Raw genomic sequence first — 16,851 nt, 5'->3', positions numbered from 1 at the left:
GGCTTGATATTTTAAAAATCACTCTCAGTGCGAGAGACAAAATGGCGGCCGCCGCTTCCTGGTTTCGGCCGATTCGAATGTTTACTAAGATCTAAGAGCCAATCAGAATCGCGCTCGCGCACGCCACCGTACGCTTACCGTAAGCGTACGGTAAGCGTACCGTAAGCTGGCTCAGATATATATATTGATTTAAAGGCTATTTTCTCAGAATCTACTGAACAGATTTACACCAAACCTACAAAAGGCACTTCCTTGACCTAGGGACTACCTCTCTGCCAAATTTTGAGTAATTCTGTTCAGCCGTTCGGGCTGTAGCTCGTTCTAAAGGTCCTATGGAAAAATGCATGGGAAAAACGCGTTTTGGGACCCCCCTTTTATCTCAGCCCCCGCTTGACGGATCCCCCCGAGACTTTCAGGGTAGGAGCGGAGCGTAGCGCCCCACCTATTTTGAAAAATTTGCGAGGATTCGTCGACCGGCGCCAAAGTTATTCAAAATAGAATGTTGAGGTTTTCCTATGGAAACGTGGTCCTAACTATAACTACCTACTGGCTATCGCCAGTAGGTAATATATATATATATATATATATACGGGTTTTATATGGGATCTTGACTCAGCGACGATGGGCTGTACTACAAAGACCATGATGCCCTGTTTTGCTTACGCCCACATGGGCGGGTCTACACATTCAAATAAAAGGTGTTTCCTCTCAAAAACGTTTTTCCTTGCCTAATTGGAGTGAGCCAGTGATCAAGAGGAGAGTATCCTCAAAACGCGTATGGCAGTCACTTTTTGAGAACTGGAGGGCTGGCTGAGAACCCTGCTGCCGGTAGCTGTGTGCGCTACCTCTTCATGTGTGATATCCTCACTAGGGGCAACCTGTGGCTTTTATATATATATATATATATATATATATATATATATATATATATATATATATATTTATTATCTACTGGCGGTCTCCAGTAGATAGTTATAGTTAGGACCGTGTTTCCATAGGAAATCCGCAACATTCTATTTGGAATAACTTTGCCGCCGATTGACGAATCCTCGCGAAATTTTCAAAATAGGTGGGGCGCTCCGCTTGTACCCTGAAAGTCTCGGGGGGATTCGTCAAGCGGGGGCTGAGAAAAAAGGGGGGTCCCAAAACGCGTTTTTCCCATGCAATTTTCCATAGGGACCTTTAGTCCAAGGTACAGCCCAAACGGCTGAACAGAATTACTTTAAATTTGGCAAAGAGGTAGTCCTCAGGTCAGGGATGTGCCTTTTGCATATCTGGTGTCAATCCGTTCAGTAGTTCCTGAGAAAATCAAAAGTAAAATCATATATATATAAAGCTGGGCGGAGCCTAACCACACATCTCATCGTGAGATCTGATTGGCTGTCAGCACTTCATCCAAGAAGTGTTGGCAGCCATCTTGGGACCAATATACATGATAGCACCTCATTAAAAAGCCTTGCAGTTAATAGAAGATTTTAAGACTTTAGTTACATTATAAATCATTTGTTGATGGTACCATACTCATTTTAGGAATTGTGGTGTGTTCTAAGGTGATTTTACCATGTGAAAAAGCCTTCTGCTGTGATATCATGAATCATGTTTGAGAGAAAACTATTTTCTCATGCTTTTCCCACAGAGGTTTGGAAGGTGATCAATAAGCTAAACTGAGAGCATATTTTCAGTAAATTCACATTATCTTTCTCAGTCATGGGAGAATGAAGTCTGACATTCTCAGTAAAACATGTACATCCAACAAGGGCAGAGACTGTCAGTTGATTCCTTTGTGTTCTACTGCAGCTTCCCAGAGTGTTCTAAAGAACAACTAGAGCGCTAACAGTCCTACTTATGACAAAAGTATGGCACACCTGAAGCCATCTTGGTTGGAATAAAGTGGTAACTCTTAAAACATTTAATTTAAAAAGGAACAAAATGAGGGGGTTCATTTTGCCATAGAAAGTATGATTAGTGCTGCAGAAAGAAAAGTTAGGGCACATTTTGAGTGACTTCTCAAATCCTCTTCTATTTCATTAAAACATTCTGACATGCAGACTGAAACATGCACTTTCAATACCAGCAGCAGACTTCCCTGGTGAGCAGTAGCTTTACTACAGTGATCTAATAAGCAACTAGAGTGCTAACATTCTGAATTTATGGCAAATGTGTGACACATCTGAATGCCTTCTTGATGGAATCAAAGTAAAAAACTGAAAGTTTTTCCTACTGAGGAGACTGTAGTAAATGAGGAAATTAGGAAACATAACAAATAAGTCTCCCAAAATGGCCACCAGAGACAAAAGAGCCCAAATGAAGCCCAAATATCACCGAGATGTAGCCCAAGTATAGCCCAATGACAGAATGTCCCAGAGTGTTCTAGCGAACAACTAGAGCGCTAACAGTCTTACTTATGACAAAAGTATGGCACACCTGAAGCCATCTTGATTGGAATAAAGTGGTAACAGTTAAAACATTTAATTTACAAAGGAACAAACTGAGGGGGTTCATTTTGCCACAGCAATTATGATTAGTGGTGCAGAAAGAAAAATTAGGGCACATTTTGACTTCTCAAATCCTCTTCTAATTCATAAAAAAATTCTGACATGCAGATTGAAACATGCACTTTGAATACCAGCAGCAGACTTCCCTGGTGAGCAGTAGCTTTACTACAGTGATCTAATGAGCCACTAGAGTGCTAACATTCAGAATTTATGGCAAATGTGTGACACATCTGAATGCCTTCTTGATGGAACCAAACTAAAAAACTGAAAGTATTTCCTACTGAGGAGACTGCAGTAAATGAGGAAATTAGGAAACTTCATAACAAATAAATCTCCCAAGATGGCCACCAGAGACAAAAGAGCCCAAATGTAGCCCAAATATCACCGAGATGTAGCCCAAGTATAGCCCAATGACAGAATGTCCCAGAGTGTTCTAGCGAACAACTAGAGCGCTAACAGTCTTACTTATGACAAAAGTATGGCACACCTGAAGCCATCTTGATTGGAATAAAGTGGTAACCGTTAAAACATTTAATTTACAAAGGAACAAACTGAGGGGGTTCATTTTGCCACAGCAATTATGATTAGTGGTGCAGAAAGAAAAATTAGGGCACATTTTGACTTCTCAAATCCTCTTCTATTTCATAAAAATATTCTGACATGCAGACTGAAACATACACTTTTAATACCAGCAGCAGACTTCAGTGGTGAGCAGTAGCTTTACTACAGTGATCTAATGAGCAACTGGAGTGCTAACATTCAGAGTTTATGGCAAATGTGTGACATATCTGAATACCTTCTTGATGGAATCAAAGTAAAAAACTGAAAGCATTTCCTACTGAGGAGACTGCAGTAAATGAGGAAATTAGGAAACTTCATAACAAATAAATCTCCCAAGATGGCCACCAGAGACAAAAGAGCCCAAATGCAGCACAAATATCACCCAGATGTAGCCCACATGTAGCCCAATGACAGAAGTGTGCAAAACACGTATTTTTTGTGTATTTGCAGTTTTATATAGTGCAGACTTGTCAGGTATTGGAGTGCTTTACATGAGCATTGGTTACATCACACAAGATCAAATTCATTCTGGTTGTAGACATGGGAAGATTAAGTGATTTGACCAGAATCACAGAATGTTGAGCTGAAGCAGAAACTCCAACCTGGTTCCCCAGTTGCAAAGTCTGCAGCTCTGGAAGTAACACCACATCCTCTCCCCTAGGTGCAACATTTAATCAAGTGGTCAACTGGATAAAAAAACAAAGATTACAAATAATTTAAAAGTTGTTTGTCGCTATTTGAAAACTCAGAAAATATGTCCTCATTTTAGTTTTTTAGAGCACTAACCATAATTTTGATGCAAATAAGACCCTCTCATATATGTAATTTCTAAAGGAAATACTCTAGGTATTACAGTTTTGATTACATCAAGATGACGTCAGGCGTTCCACACTTTTGTAATAATATAGAATGTTAGCAATCTAGTTGTTCATTGGGATACTGTTGAGAGGCAGAGGCCAGGGGCACAGACTCTGAAAATTGAAGGCAGGTAGGAGAGTGCAGAGGGAACAATTTGACCACACTGGGCAGGCAGGAAGGGCAGTGGCAGCACAACAGACTATGGAGGGCAGTGGAAAGGGGGGCAGGGGCAACACACCAACAATACAGGGCTGGCAAGAGAGGCTGTGGCAATACAATAAACCATTGTGGGCAGAAGGAAGAGGCAGTGGTAGTACAACCATACATGCCAACAGACCCGTTTCAGCCAGGAAACGTCCAATGTTTTTAAGCTCAAATGGGCTTTACTTGATCTGTTTCCTGTCTGCAATCTCCTCTTTTTTAATGTAACTCAAAGGGGAAAATCAATACCCCAGTTTTTTTTCAAAATGTCCCTCTTACCAAGTTCAAAATGTTTGCAAGTATGGTACATTGGATCATGGTAGGCAGGAGGAATTGGGGTAGGGACATGGACTCGGATAACAGAGGACAGGAGGGACATGGAGAGGTGCACCAAACTGACCCTACAGGGCAGGCATCAGGGAGTGCAGCACAACAATCCATGGAAAGCAATAGGGAGGGACAGGACCATGCACATGGACAACAGAGAACAGAGGGGAAAGAGGCAATGGTAGCTAGCTGACCATAATGGACAGACAGGAGAGAAAGCTGCAGCATAACAGACCATAAAGGGCAGGAGGGACGGATCAGGGGCATTACAATGGAACAGGCAAGCCTGGAGGGAGGGAATAGGGGTCTGCACATGGAAAAAGAGGGCTGGGGCAAGGGGGCAGGGCAGGAGCAGCAAGATGACCATGGAGGTCAGGCAGTATGGGCACTAGAAACAAGACACACCATGGAGAGCAACAATGAGACTATGATGTCATACACACAGACCATGGAGGGAAGGTGGGAGGGGGCAGGGGCAGTTAGCTGACCACACAGAGAAGGTGGGAGGGGCCATGGCAGCACAGAAGACCATGCATGGCAAGCAGGAGGGTTAGTGGCAGCACAATGGCTATGATGGGCAAGAAGAAGGGTGCAGGGGCATGCACAAAGGACCATGGAGGATAGGAGGGAGGGTCAGGACCTGGGCACAGACAAGAGAGTTCAGGGGAAGGGGCCTCACAACAGACCGCACGGGGCAGGCATGAGGAGCAGTTGCAGCACAACAGACCAGGGAGGGCAGAAGGGTGTGGCAGTAAAATGGACCATGGAGGACAGGAGGAAGGGGATAGGGGCATGGCATGTGGACAGGCAGGGTGGAGATGGCAGGGACAGGTTACAGTCATCTGACAATGCTAGGCAGGTGGGAGGGAAGTGGCAGCTCAACAGAACACGCAGAGTAGATAGGAGTGGCAGGTCCATGGGATGGAGCAGGGGCATGCACAAAGACATCGGATGGCAGGGGGAAGGAGAATAGGGGCAACAAGCTAAGCACAGAGGCTAAGCAGGAGGTCAATGATGGGCCATAGAATTGGGCAATGGAGGGCAGGAGGAGTGGACTGGTACATCATGCTAAATGGAGGGCAGTGGCAGCACATCAGACCATGCATGGCATGAGGGAGGAGGCTAGTCCATGGATTCAGACAGCAGAGGATAGGGGGGAGGTGGATGGGGCAGCAAGCTAACTGTTCAGAGAAGGTGGGTATTAGGAACTTTATTGTTATTAAAATGTGTGTCTGTGCGAACTACTTAAAATATGAACAAGTATGCAGCATAATCTCACTTTTATTCAGGAAGAAGAGGACGTTTGTGACTGTGACTCCGGGCTCACTTGGCAGAAACACCCCCTGACCCTCCACCACCATCGCAAAATGTAATGTCCGTGAAAAGGGTAGGTGGACGCAGTGTTATATAGAACATAGTCCTGAGAGCACGATTGAAAATGAAAACTAGATATAGTATATGGTATAAACTATGCACCAAAAAGTGTGATATAAGATGGACCGGGGCGTGAAATATAATATGCAATACATTGTGCGCAATGACAGATTCATTGGAGAGCGCGAGATAGCACAGGCACTACCTCGTGCTATGCGATATGCGCCTTGGAGTGTAATATGCACAGGGCAGTGTTGTGTAACTTAACTAGTCTCTAAAGTTGTAATATAAAATATGTGCTGGGGAGTGTAACGTTGCATATGCACTGTGACAAAGATATGGATCCCATATTGTAATATGTATGGCATAGCGATGTGCGTTATAACATAGGCATCGAGGAAGGCACGTTAGATGGGGCAATATAACCCGTGCGAAGGCAAGTGTGGCACGACATATTCACAGGGTGGTGTTACAGTGCACATGGGCTAGAGAGTGTCATAGCATACGCACTAGCTGGTGGAATACAACACAGAGGTGTGAGGCACTCGGCGGGCACTGGTGGGTGTAACACAGCATTGGGCTCAGCCAGGAGCACACTGTGACTCTCAAGTGAGGTTCGTCTCCTTTCCAGAAAGTAAAATAAAAAGTATTACACATCCGGCGGTGGATGTGTGTTTTATTAAACGTGAGGGGGGTTTCTTGCATAGTTTGGTCGAAATTTTGTGGAATCCCCTTTGAATGGCTTGGTGTGCGTATATATTAAATGTGCCCGTCAATAGCTACCCATGTTTGTATAAATAAACGACAAGGGTGTCTACTTGGAGAGTACCCACCGGCGGGGGTGCCGGGATTAGGCACGGTAGGGCGTCAGACACGTCAGAGCTTCACTAGCGGTGTAAATACATTCCATGTGGATTCATTTTATGCATAGTTGCCTTTTAATGATTATCACGCAAATCGTCATGGTGATAGGTACATACGGTTTGTCCAGCATGTCCTAAGTGTTTCTATAAATATATTTTTTTTTTTAATAATAAAAAACAAATGCCGGCCCTGGGGGATGGGGTCCCCGGGGCCATAAGTGGCCTGAGGAGGGGGGCAACGCAGCCCCCTCCTAAAGAATAAAAAAAAGAAGAAAAAGGCCTTGACCCGGGGGTTGGGGTCCCCGGGGCCGATTAAGGCCTTGGGAGTGCCAATTTTTTTTTTTTAAACAAAAAAATTTGGGTGCAGGCCTTGGGGGATGGGGTCCCCAGGGCCAGTAAATTAGAAAAAGAAGGGGGGCCACACAGCCCTCCTTCTTAAAAAAATAAATAAAAGACCGGCATCGCTCCGGAGGCCACGCCCCCTCCTAGCAGCACTCTGCAAATGCACCCCCTGGCCAGTTGTAAGTTGGGGAATTAATTCCCCTTCAATACTGAGGGTCCCTGAGGGCCAACTAGCCCAACAGGTATCTCCAGTATGCGCCAGGGAGCTGCGTGGCAGACAGGTGTTCTGAGGCCACGCCCCTTTTTACACCTCTATGCAACGCAGCTCTGTGGCGCTTAATGGAGGTACTTAGTGGGCTAGTTTGACCCTACGGACCCTTAGGGTTCAAGGGGACTTAATCTCTCAACTTAGAACGGCCACAGGGCACGTTTACACAGTGGTGAAGGGAGGGGACGGGGCCTGAGTTGACATGTGCAAACACGCCCTGTGGCACGTTTTAAGTTGGGGAAATAATTCCCTTTCAATCCTGAGGGACCCTGGGGGCCAACTAGCCCACCAGGTGCTTCCAGTAAGCGCCACTGCGCTGCGTTACAGAGAGGTGGTCTAGGCCGTGCCCCTTTTTACACATCTCTGCAATGCAGCTCTGTGGCGCTTACTGGAGGTACCTAGTGGGCTAGTTGGACCCTAGGGACGCTCAGGATTCAAATGAACTTAATCTCCCAACTAAAAACGGCCACAGGGCGTGTTTACAGTGGTGAAGGGAGGGGACGGGGCCTGAGTTAACGTGTGCAAACACGCCCTGCGGCGCGTTTTAAGTTGGGGAAATAATTCCCCTTCAATCCTGAGTGCCCCTGGGGGCCAACTAGCCCACCAGGTGCTTCCAGTAAGCGCCACTGCGCTGCGTTACAGAGAGGTGGTCTAGGCCGTGCCCCTTTTTACATCTCTCTGCAACGCAGCTCTGTGGCGCTTACTGGAGGTACCTAGTGGTCTAGTTGGACCCTAGGGACCCTCAGGATTCAAGGGGACTTAATCTCCCAACTTAAAACGGCCACAGGGCATGTTTACACAGTGGGGAAGTGAGGGGACGGGGCCTGAGATGACGTGTGCAAACACGCCCTGTGGCGCGTTTTAAGAGGTAGTTTTAATCACCTGCCCTATTATATTCTAGGTATATAGACCAGAATCGGCTCTATATCAATGTGCAATGTCCAGCCGGACATTGGAATTTAATACTCAAAATAATAAATGATTGGACATACAAATAGATATTGAGTGGGACACAGTCCTGCGTCCTTCAACAAACAACATAGTTACGAACAATCACAAAAAACATTTTTCAGGCTAACGTGTGAAGCTTTACGCCGATAGGGAATAAAAAGGCAAGCTTTCAAAGCAGTACACAATCATGCACAAATTTTTAACACATGTGTTTAACATGCATGTATGTACAAGTGGTCGACCACTCAGAAAATCAAAACAAGAATCGGACAACATCTCAGTAGGATCCGCTGTAATGTCCCAAATGCACCATTGGTTGAACATTTCAAGCTTGCCAGCCACCAGGACAGCGAGATCAAGTGGACAGTTCTAAGAACCATCAAGCCGCCACCAAGGGGCGGTGACTTGGCACAAATCCTCAACAAAGAGGAGTTGAAGCTCATTATTCGTTTGGACACAATACGCAATGGTCTCATCAGAAATGAGGACTGGATGGCGCTTATTTGAGAACTATGTCAATTTACTTGTCATTTTAATAATTGTCAAGTACTAATTTTGTGCTCAAATTAATTTAGATTTTTCATTGCTTAAAATTCCTATTGCAGTTTATTTCAATTATATTTCCATGATTAATTGTGTATTCACTGTGGGAACTACCTTCATTCACCTTCACTTAAGGATCACCCACACTGACCCAACATGGCCGCCATGGTGTCCCATACGCGTGTTGATGTATTAATACACTGCGCGCCCTGAAAAACGGGGTTTTCGTCATTGATCACGTGTCCCATCCCTGCCTCCTTAACTACCAGCTTGTCCTCCCTTTTTCACCGGCCATCGCGCTGCACATCGGATCTCCGGTAAGGTTCTGCCCCCTCTCTCTGAGTACAACCCACGCCTTACTCGTTCCTGGCTGCTCAACTCCCTCACTACCTTCCCTCCGTAGGCATACCTTGGATCGACAAGTTGCCTCAACACGGACGCCCAGCACCTTATAACGGCGTCGGTTGCCGCCACGCAAATCCTTGTATTGAGGCCGCATCCATGAACAATTGGTAAGTTCCTGGCAATCAACTCCCTGTCCTTACCGCCGTGAATCACTCGTCATTTCCCTAATCTTCTGTTTTTTTCAATTCCAGTCCTACCTCACGGTTATTTCTTGAATCACCCCCAAGGCCGTAATACTTCCTTGAAGCAAGCCCAACCTATCCTACGGTTGGATGCAACGAAACTGCCCGTCAAAAAGCGTGGTCAGTATCATGTTTATCCTCGTGAAGGTTCCCCTTCACTGTCCACTTCGGTCCTTCACGTTCATAGTTCACTAAGACACGGGTTCAGTCTTGTTTAAGCTTAACTTCTTCACGCCGCCTATCGTGTACCGGATTTCACGGTTAACAGACATCGCCTACTCCTTCAATTACTTCAGATTCGCATGTCTAATTGTAATTTCACATCAAACGGTCGGTTAACCCTTCTCACCTTCATCACTTGGGTAAATGCACTTTGGCCAATTGTCACTCTGAATGTCTCGCAAAAATGTCACATCTTATGTAATTTGGACCTCGTTCGTCTGCATTAGACCCTTCTGGTTCAGAGATTTGCTTCTGTTATCACATGTAAATTTGCGACTGTCATATTAAGTATTTCTTGTATTTTTTGTCCTGATCCTAACGGATGTCCCCCTTCTGCCTCTATTTTTCCCCCCCTATTTTCTACAGGAATTGTTTTCTCAGGCTTGTCATTTAATTGTCCTGATGATGATCTATATATTGTTTGAATAGATCGAAACGCCGTCGACCTCTTGTACATACATGCATGTTAAACACATGTGTTAAAAATTTGTGCATGATTGTGTACTGCTTTGAAAGCTTGCCTTTTTATTCCCTATCGGCGTAAAGCTTCACACGTTAGCCTGAAAAATGTTTTTTGTGATTGTTCGTAACTATGTTGTTTGTTGAAGGACGCAGGACTGTGTCCCACTCAATATCTATTTGTATGTCCAATCATTTATTATTTTGAGTATTAAATTCCAATGTCCGGCTGGACATTGCACATTGATATAGAGCCGATTCTGGTCTATATTTATTTCTCCTACTTTGAATTGTTTTTGAAGGACCATTTGTTTTTCAAAATAGTAAGTACCCCAGGTCCTTCTAACCTTACGGGTTTCCCCTTGTTCGTCATTAATACTATTATATTCTAGGGGCTTACAAAGGAGGTCATGCTGATCACAGGGGGACCCCAACGCATAGTGTTACCTAGTGTATGTAGGTGTTTTCACTGTATTCTGAGTGTCTTTTAACATAGCACTGGCTCTAGGACTGGTTAGTCAGACTCAGTTAACACCAGTATCCGTCTGAAAAAGTTGAGGGTACAGGATGATTTTGCAACAAGGCTTCTTTCTGTTCTTCTGTTTGTTCTTTCTGCACGTTATCCTTCTTCCAGCACTTTTCTTCGTCTTTGAGGACTTCTGTTGCTTCTTTCTGCATTACTTTTTTTTCTTTCTGTGCGTTTTTTCTTCTTTCTTCACATGTCCTATCTCTGTAGCCATAGTTAGAAATTAGCATTTAAAAAACCTTTGAAATTCACTGAAAAAAACATAGGTTTCAGGCACGTTATAGTTAGGAATTAGCATTTAAAAAACCTTAGAAATTCACTGAAAAAACCATAGGTTTCAGGGGCGTTATAGTTAGCTGGACTTTTCACTCGTACAAAACCATTGAAATTCCCCCGTTATAGTTAGTTCAGCTAACTATAACTCGCGCGCCCGCAATGCACTGCTGATGACGTCACATATTCCATCACTCATGACATGGTCAGTGACATCACTCATGACATCACTGATGACATCACTGATGACATCACTGATGACATCATCCAGTGAATGTGTGTTTTTCTGAAAATTACATATGTTTTATATATGTATATCTCAAGGTCGATGGAAGAATAAATGGGTATATAAGTGTCTAAATGGATGATTTGTTTTTGAAAAATAGATTGTATAACTGACTTATTAAGTGTATCTTAGTGAATACATGGCTTAGTGAGTAATGTTTAAATATGTAAATATCTGTATCAGTCTCTCACTTTGTGTATAAGTGGCTGCATGGGTTGGTGAGTAGCTACATGAGTGTCTATATAGGTTATTAGTTGGTTTTTTGAGTATCAGAATGAGTGTCTGAGTGTCTGTATGGTTCGGTGGGGGTATTACGTAGTGCATAAGTGCATGAATGAGTGACTCACTGTTTGTATGTGTTGAAGACAGCATGCGTGCAGGACTGTATTGGTGGATGAGTGTGTGCATGGGTGTGTTAGTGAGTGAATGACTGTCTCAATAGTGTCTTTATGAGTAACTACATATGTTTTAAACTAGTATATGTGACTATTGGTGTATATAAGTGAGTATATGTGAGAGTGAGAGATTGAAAGAGTTCCTGTATGAATAAGTATGTGTTTATATAAGTGATTGTTTAAAAGACTAAGTATGTGTAAGTTTCTGTAGAAGTAAGTGTGGTGGCGTGTGTATAACTGTATATGCAAGTAAATGGATGTTTGATTCTTTATTAGCATGAGTGACTATGTGTGTGAGTAACTCTATGGATGAGTGGCGTTGTGTAACAGGATGTATAGGTGTATGAGTACATATGATGAGTGAGTACATGTATGAGTGACTGTATAGGACTGTTGGTGAATGAGTGGATGTGTATGTGGATCTTAGAATTACTGAATAGGTTGTTGTAACTGATATTGGTATGTCCATTGTTTTGAAAATTTTAGTTTCTATTTTTGAATGTGTGTATCAAAGGTTATATTAGGGGGAGAGGAGGTCTGCCACTCTATCACAAAGATGATGTCATCAGTGATGTCATTTGAGATGTCATCAGTGATGTCATGAGTGATGTCACTGACCATGTCATGAGCGATGTAATATGTGACATCATCAGCAGTGCATTGCGGGCGCGCGAGTTATAGTTAGCTGAACTAACTATAACGGGGGAATTTCAATGGTTTTGTACGAGTGAAAAGTCCAGCTAACTATAACGCCCCTGAAACCTATGGTTTTTTCTGTGAATTTCTAAGGTTTCTTAAATGCTAATTCCTAACTATAACATGCCTGAAACCTATGGTTTTTTCAGTGAATATATATATATCTATCTATATATATATATATATATATATATATATATATATATATATATATATATATATATATATATATATATATATATATATATATACATATTCTTATTTAAATATTAATATATATAAAATATTACTATTATTAATGTATACAATTAAAAAAAATCTTAGTACAATTCCTAAACATTAAACAATAAAAACAAAAGTAAAAATCATAAAAGAAAATATTAAAACCAGTTTTTATTTAAAAAATTTTAAAAAATATATTTAAATATAAAACTATAATTTTAAAACAAAGAACTACATTATTTGTAACATTCTAATTTATTTTTCACAAAAATTATAAAATGTATAATTATCATTTACAAAATTCCAATTATATTACTTTATTAAAATACATCTTTATATATTTTTAATTTGGTAATAATTTTTATTATTTAAATATTTTTTAATGTTTCCATTTTTTTATGCTTTATACCATTATATTTTTGAGTTATTGTTTAAATAAGAATGTATTAAAAATAATAATGTAACAAAACATATTTAAAATGTTTACAATATTAATTTGCATAGCATTAAAATAATTGACATAACATGTAATTTAAAATATACACTTTTTAAAATTCTCCCAGTCCTTATCCCATAAAAACCCAATATCCTGCTAGTAAAAAAACGTATAAAACCAGTATTTGTATACATTAATGCAACTAAAAATATGAATTATAAAAATATCATAACTAATAAATTATCTGCTAACATCACACATAAGAAAAGTAATAAACATATAGAAACATACCCACATCAATAAATTACATACTAATTAACACTTACAAATTATATTACATACAACATTTTCGTGATATCACATACAACATTTTCTACAGCAATATTTTTCTAAGATATTTAAAGCAACACTAAAAACAAAATGTTTACCTTTCGATATTCGTTTCTGGACATATTTGACTTCCTGATTTTCTTTACACAAAATTTTTGTATCACAATGGTTTTCCATTAGGAACCTCACTGTTTTTAAACCAATTTTATTCATTTTTAACCTTTATCACAGCACAGTATAACAGCATCACAGGCAAGTTCGCTTGCATCAGAACTTCTGCTTTAGATCCCCAGGGGATACTGAGCCCTAGGTCCCACATGAGTAGCGAACCTTAGATCTCCCGGGGTAACAAGAAGTGGGTCACTCAGGGGTACTGCGTAGTGGCCCCCTATGGTGCTGAGCTCTAGGTCTCCGGGGGGAACTGCTTAGTGGGTGCCCCAGAGGTACTGAGTACTTGGTTCCCCGGGGTGCCAAGTGCTACGTCCCCAGGGGATACTGAGTAGGAGGGCCTGTGGCAGTACTGAACCTTAGGTTCCCCAGGGATTTTGAACACTGGGCCCCATTGGGTATCAAACTTGGAGCCCTCTGGGTACAGAACACTAGGTCCCCCGGGATATGGAGCCCTAGGTTCCCCAGGGGTACAGATCTCTAAGCCCCCTGGGGTACTGTGTAATGGGTCCTCTGGCAGTACTGAGTCATAGGTCCCAGGGAACACAGAGTAGTTCGTACCCCGGAGCACTGCTCCTTAGGTTCTCTGGTAGTACCGAGCCCCAGGCCATCCAGGGATACTGTTTCCCAGGTCCTGCTTAGGTACTCAGTATTGGGTCCCTCAGTGGTACTGATTAGTGGTTCCCACAGGGGTACCAAGGCACAGTCTCCCAGGGATACTGATTAGTGGGTCCCCCAGGAGCACTTAGCCTTCTGTCCCCCGGGGTACCGATCCCTAGGTCCCTTGGGGGTACTAAGTAATGGGTCCCCCTGCAGTACCTATCCTATGTCCAGCAGAGGTACAGAGCAGTGGGTCCTTCATGGGTACTGAGTAGCAGGTCTCCCAGTGGTACTGAGCTCTAGATCCCCCAGGCGTACCAAGCCAAGGTCTCCTGGAGATACTGAGTAGTTGGTCCTCTGGCGGTAACGAACCTTATGTCCCTCGGGGTATCGAGACCTAGTCCTCTGGGAGTACTGAGTAGTGGGTCTACAGGGTTACTGAACCCTAGGTTCTATGCAGGTACCAAATCCTAGCCCCCCCCCCCCTCCAGGGGTACCTAGTAGTAAGTCTCCCGGGGGTATTGAGCCCTAGCTCCCCTGGCTGCACTAAACCCAAGGTCCCCAGCGGATTCTGAACCTTCCTTCCCTTTGTACTAAGAAGTCATGTGGTACTGAGCCCTATGGCCCCCTAGGGTACCAAACATTAGGCCCCCTGGGGCTACCAAGCCCTACGTCCCCCGGGGATACCAAGTAAGGGGCTTTTGGTGCACTGACGCTTAGGTTCTACAGGGGTACTGACTCTTAGGGCACTGAGTGGTGGGTCACCCCCCAGTAAAAATATTGCACTTGGTGGCAACCGACTACTGTTAGCCAGCAGAGAAAAACGCTGCCACAGCGGGACACTGTCTATTGCTGCAACATCTAAATGCGGTGGACAGACCACTGTCAGCTAGACGGAATTCTTGGAACCACCGCTGGACAACGGTAATACTGCCAAGATCTAAATCAGGCCCATTGTTGGTTGTCAAGTCCACTGGAGGAAAAATGGAGTGTAGTCTAGAAAACAGTCTAGAAAACGGGTACAAGGTAGGATGACAAACCTTTGTGAATCCATGAAGGGCACATTCATCTTAACACTATCCTACAGGAAGGTTTGTTACCAATGGAGACCTATCACAAAGATTAGTAATAGAAAGATGTGTTGCACACTCCTCCTCTGATTTCTCACTCTGTGTATAGAACTATTTGTTGAAAAATGCAGGTGCAATAAAAGTTTAGGGTGATTTATTAATAAGTCATGCTGCTAAAATTGTTATTGTAGCAGTATATCCAAATATTCTGCAGCAGGAGTTTTCCTCTCTGTTGAGCAAAGAGGCTGTGAAAACAGCTGGTGCGGAGAACAAGATCAAGGCAAGCAAAAAGCTTGCCATTATCTAAAGGATCCTTTGACCTCACATAACAGAATCTGTAATCTCATCCCCCACACCTCCCCTTTGAAAAACCGCTGTGTTTCAGAAAGTTTAATCATCAGTACCTTGCTAACAACTCTTCATGAATTTAAAGGGAGCCCTGTCAGCTCGGTTTCTGTGTCTCCACCCACAGGAATGCAGGTAATACATTTCCGCTATCTGGTAAGCTGTCCTCGCCTTCCGTCTTGTGACATTTTAAACCAGAGGCATTCTAGATGAAGCTCACTGTGCTATATAATTAATACTATGAGTCAAATTCGAGGCTGAACATCTGTAGACATCCGCTCCAGCATTTCGATGTTTATGTCCAACTATTACTTTACTCTTCCAACCCCAGAGCTGATTAGCACTGCTTGCTGAGGCGGTGGTCAAGTGGTAGCCTAGAAGTGGATAGACAGTTCATCTGACTGCAGTGCCTTTCAAACATACTTAATATTGCAATCTTTGTGTGCAAATAATGTTTCATTCTGAAGCAGCCTCAGATTGCATGCTATCATAAAACAAATGGCGTCCATATTGAAATTAGGCATGAACAGCTGATCATTACTTAAAACTTCTGATGGTCTCTTCTTTCTTTTCCTTTCAAATACCTTTTATTTCCAACCTCTGCATGTGTTTTCTCTGTTAGCACAATCACAAACGCATGCAAGTCAAATGCATGTTTTCCTTAATCTCATAGGGCCTGATTCACAAAAGGGCGTCCACACTTGTGACGGAAGCCCCGCAGTGATGAGGGAGTCTCCACACTCAAGGCAGAATCTCCTCAATGAGAATTCTCATTACAGAGATTCCTCCTCAAGTGCAGACTCCCTCATAACTGCGGTGCCTCAGCCACGAGTGTGGAGGCCCTTTGTGAATCAGGCCCTTAACATATTTCTGCAAATTGCCCACAACTCATTTTACATATCATAATCTCTTCTTTTTTTGGAAAGTGAAATCCCTGCTACCTTACACTCCCTAATCTCCTCTAGCTCATCAATTAACCTCACCATACATCTGCATGAATCTACATATCCCCCTTTCCCCACTAATGATCACACACAGCTTACATTACTTTAATCTAGACACATCCTGAAGTGAATGCTTGGAATGATTTTATTGAGCCCACAAGGCCAATCCTAGTAACTACCAATAATACTGGACTAACCGCTAACCTTGGGTCTTGTATTAGCCAGTGCCTGGCGTAAAGCTTTTCAATGCCTCTCCAGGGGTAATAAGCGCTATATAAATGTATTAACATTTTTTCTATGTACATTAAGAGTTCAGCTCACCTTTTCCTTTCCCCAGGATGATGTACTCTCTTCACCCAGTGACCTTGAATGGGTTGTTTACCTGCCTAATCTTTCCTCCTGTCAATGTGTGACGCTCCTCCCCACTGTGTTAGTCGAAGTCCCCGATTTGGCTTTATCTGCTAATCCCTTCAACTCCTCCTCTTCCGTCAGCCACACATGTTCCCTCA

At 42.9% G+C, this 16,851-nt stretch overlaps 2 protein-coding genes across 2 annotated transcripts in view; one reads left to right on the top strand and one right to left on the bottom strand.

The window, feature by feature from the left end:
- Nucleotides 1–16,851, top strand: part of C9H14orf39 (chromosome 9 C14orf39 homolog) — a 1,162,755-nt gene that overhangs the window by 785,366 nt on the left and 360,538 nt on the right. The gene's annotated exons all lie outside the window — the stretch shown is intronic.
- The window catches only part of LOC146798846 (uncharacterized), a 30,370-nt gene that overhangs the window by 13,139 nt on the left and 380 nt on the right, over nucleotides 1–16,851 (bottom strand). The window lies entirely within an intron of this gene.

This window comes from Triturus cristatus, chromosome 9 (genome assembly GCF_964204655.1).
Source record: "Triturus cristatus chromosome 9, aTriCri1.1, whole genome shotgun sequence".
NCBI lineage: Eukaryota > Metazoa > Chordata > Amphibia > Caudata > Salamandridae > Triturus > Triturus cristatus.
The sequence above is the reverse complement of the archived record's forward strand: the minus strand, read 5'-3'. Positions and strand labels throughout refer to the sequence as shown.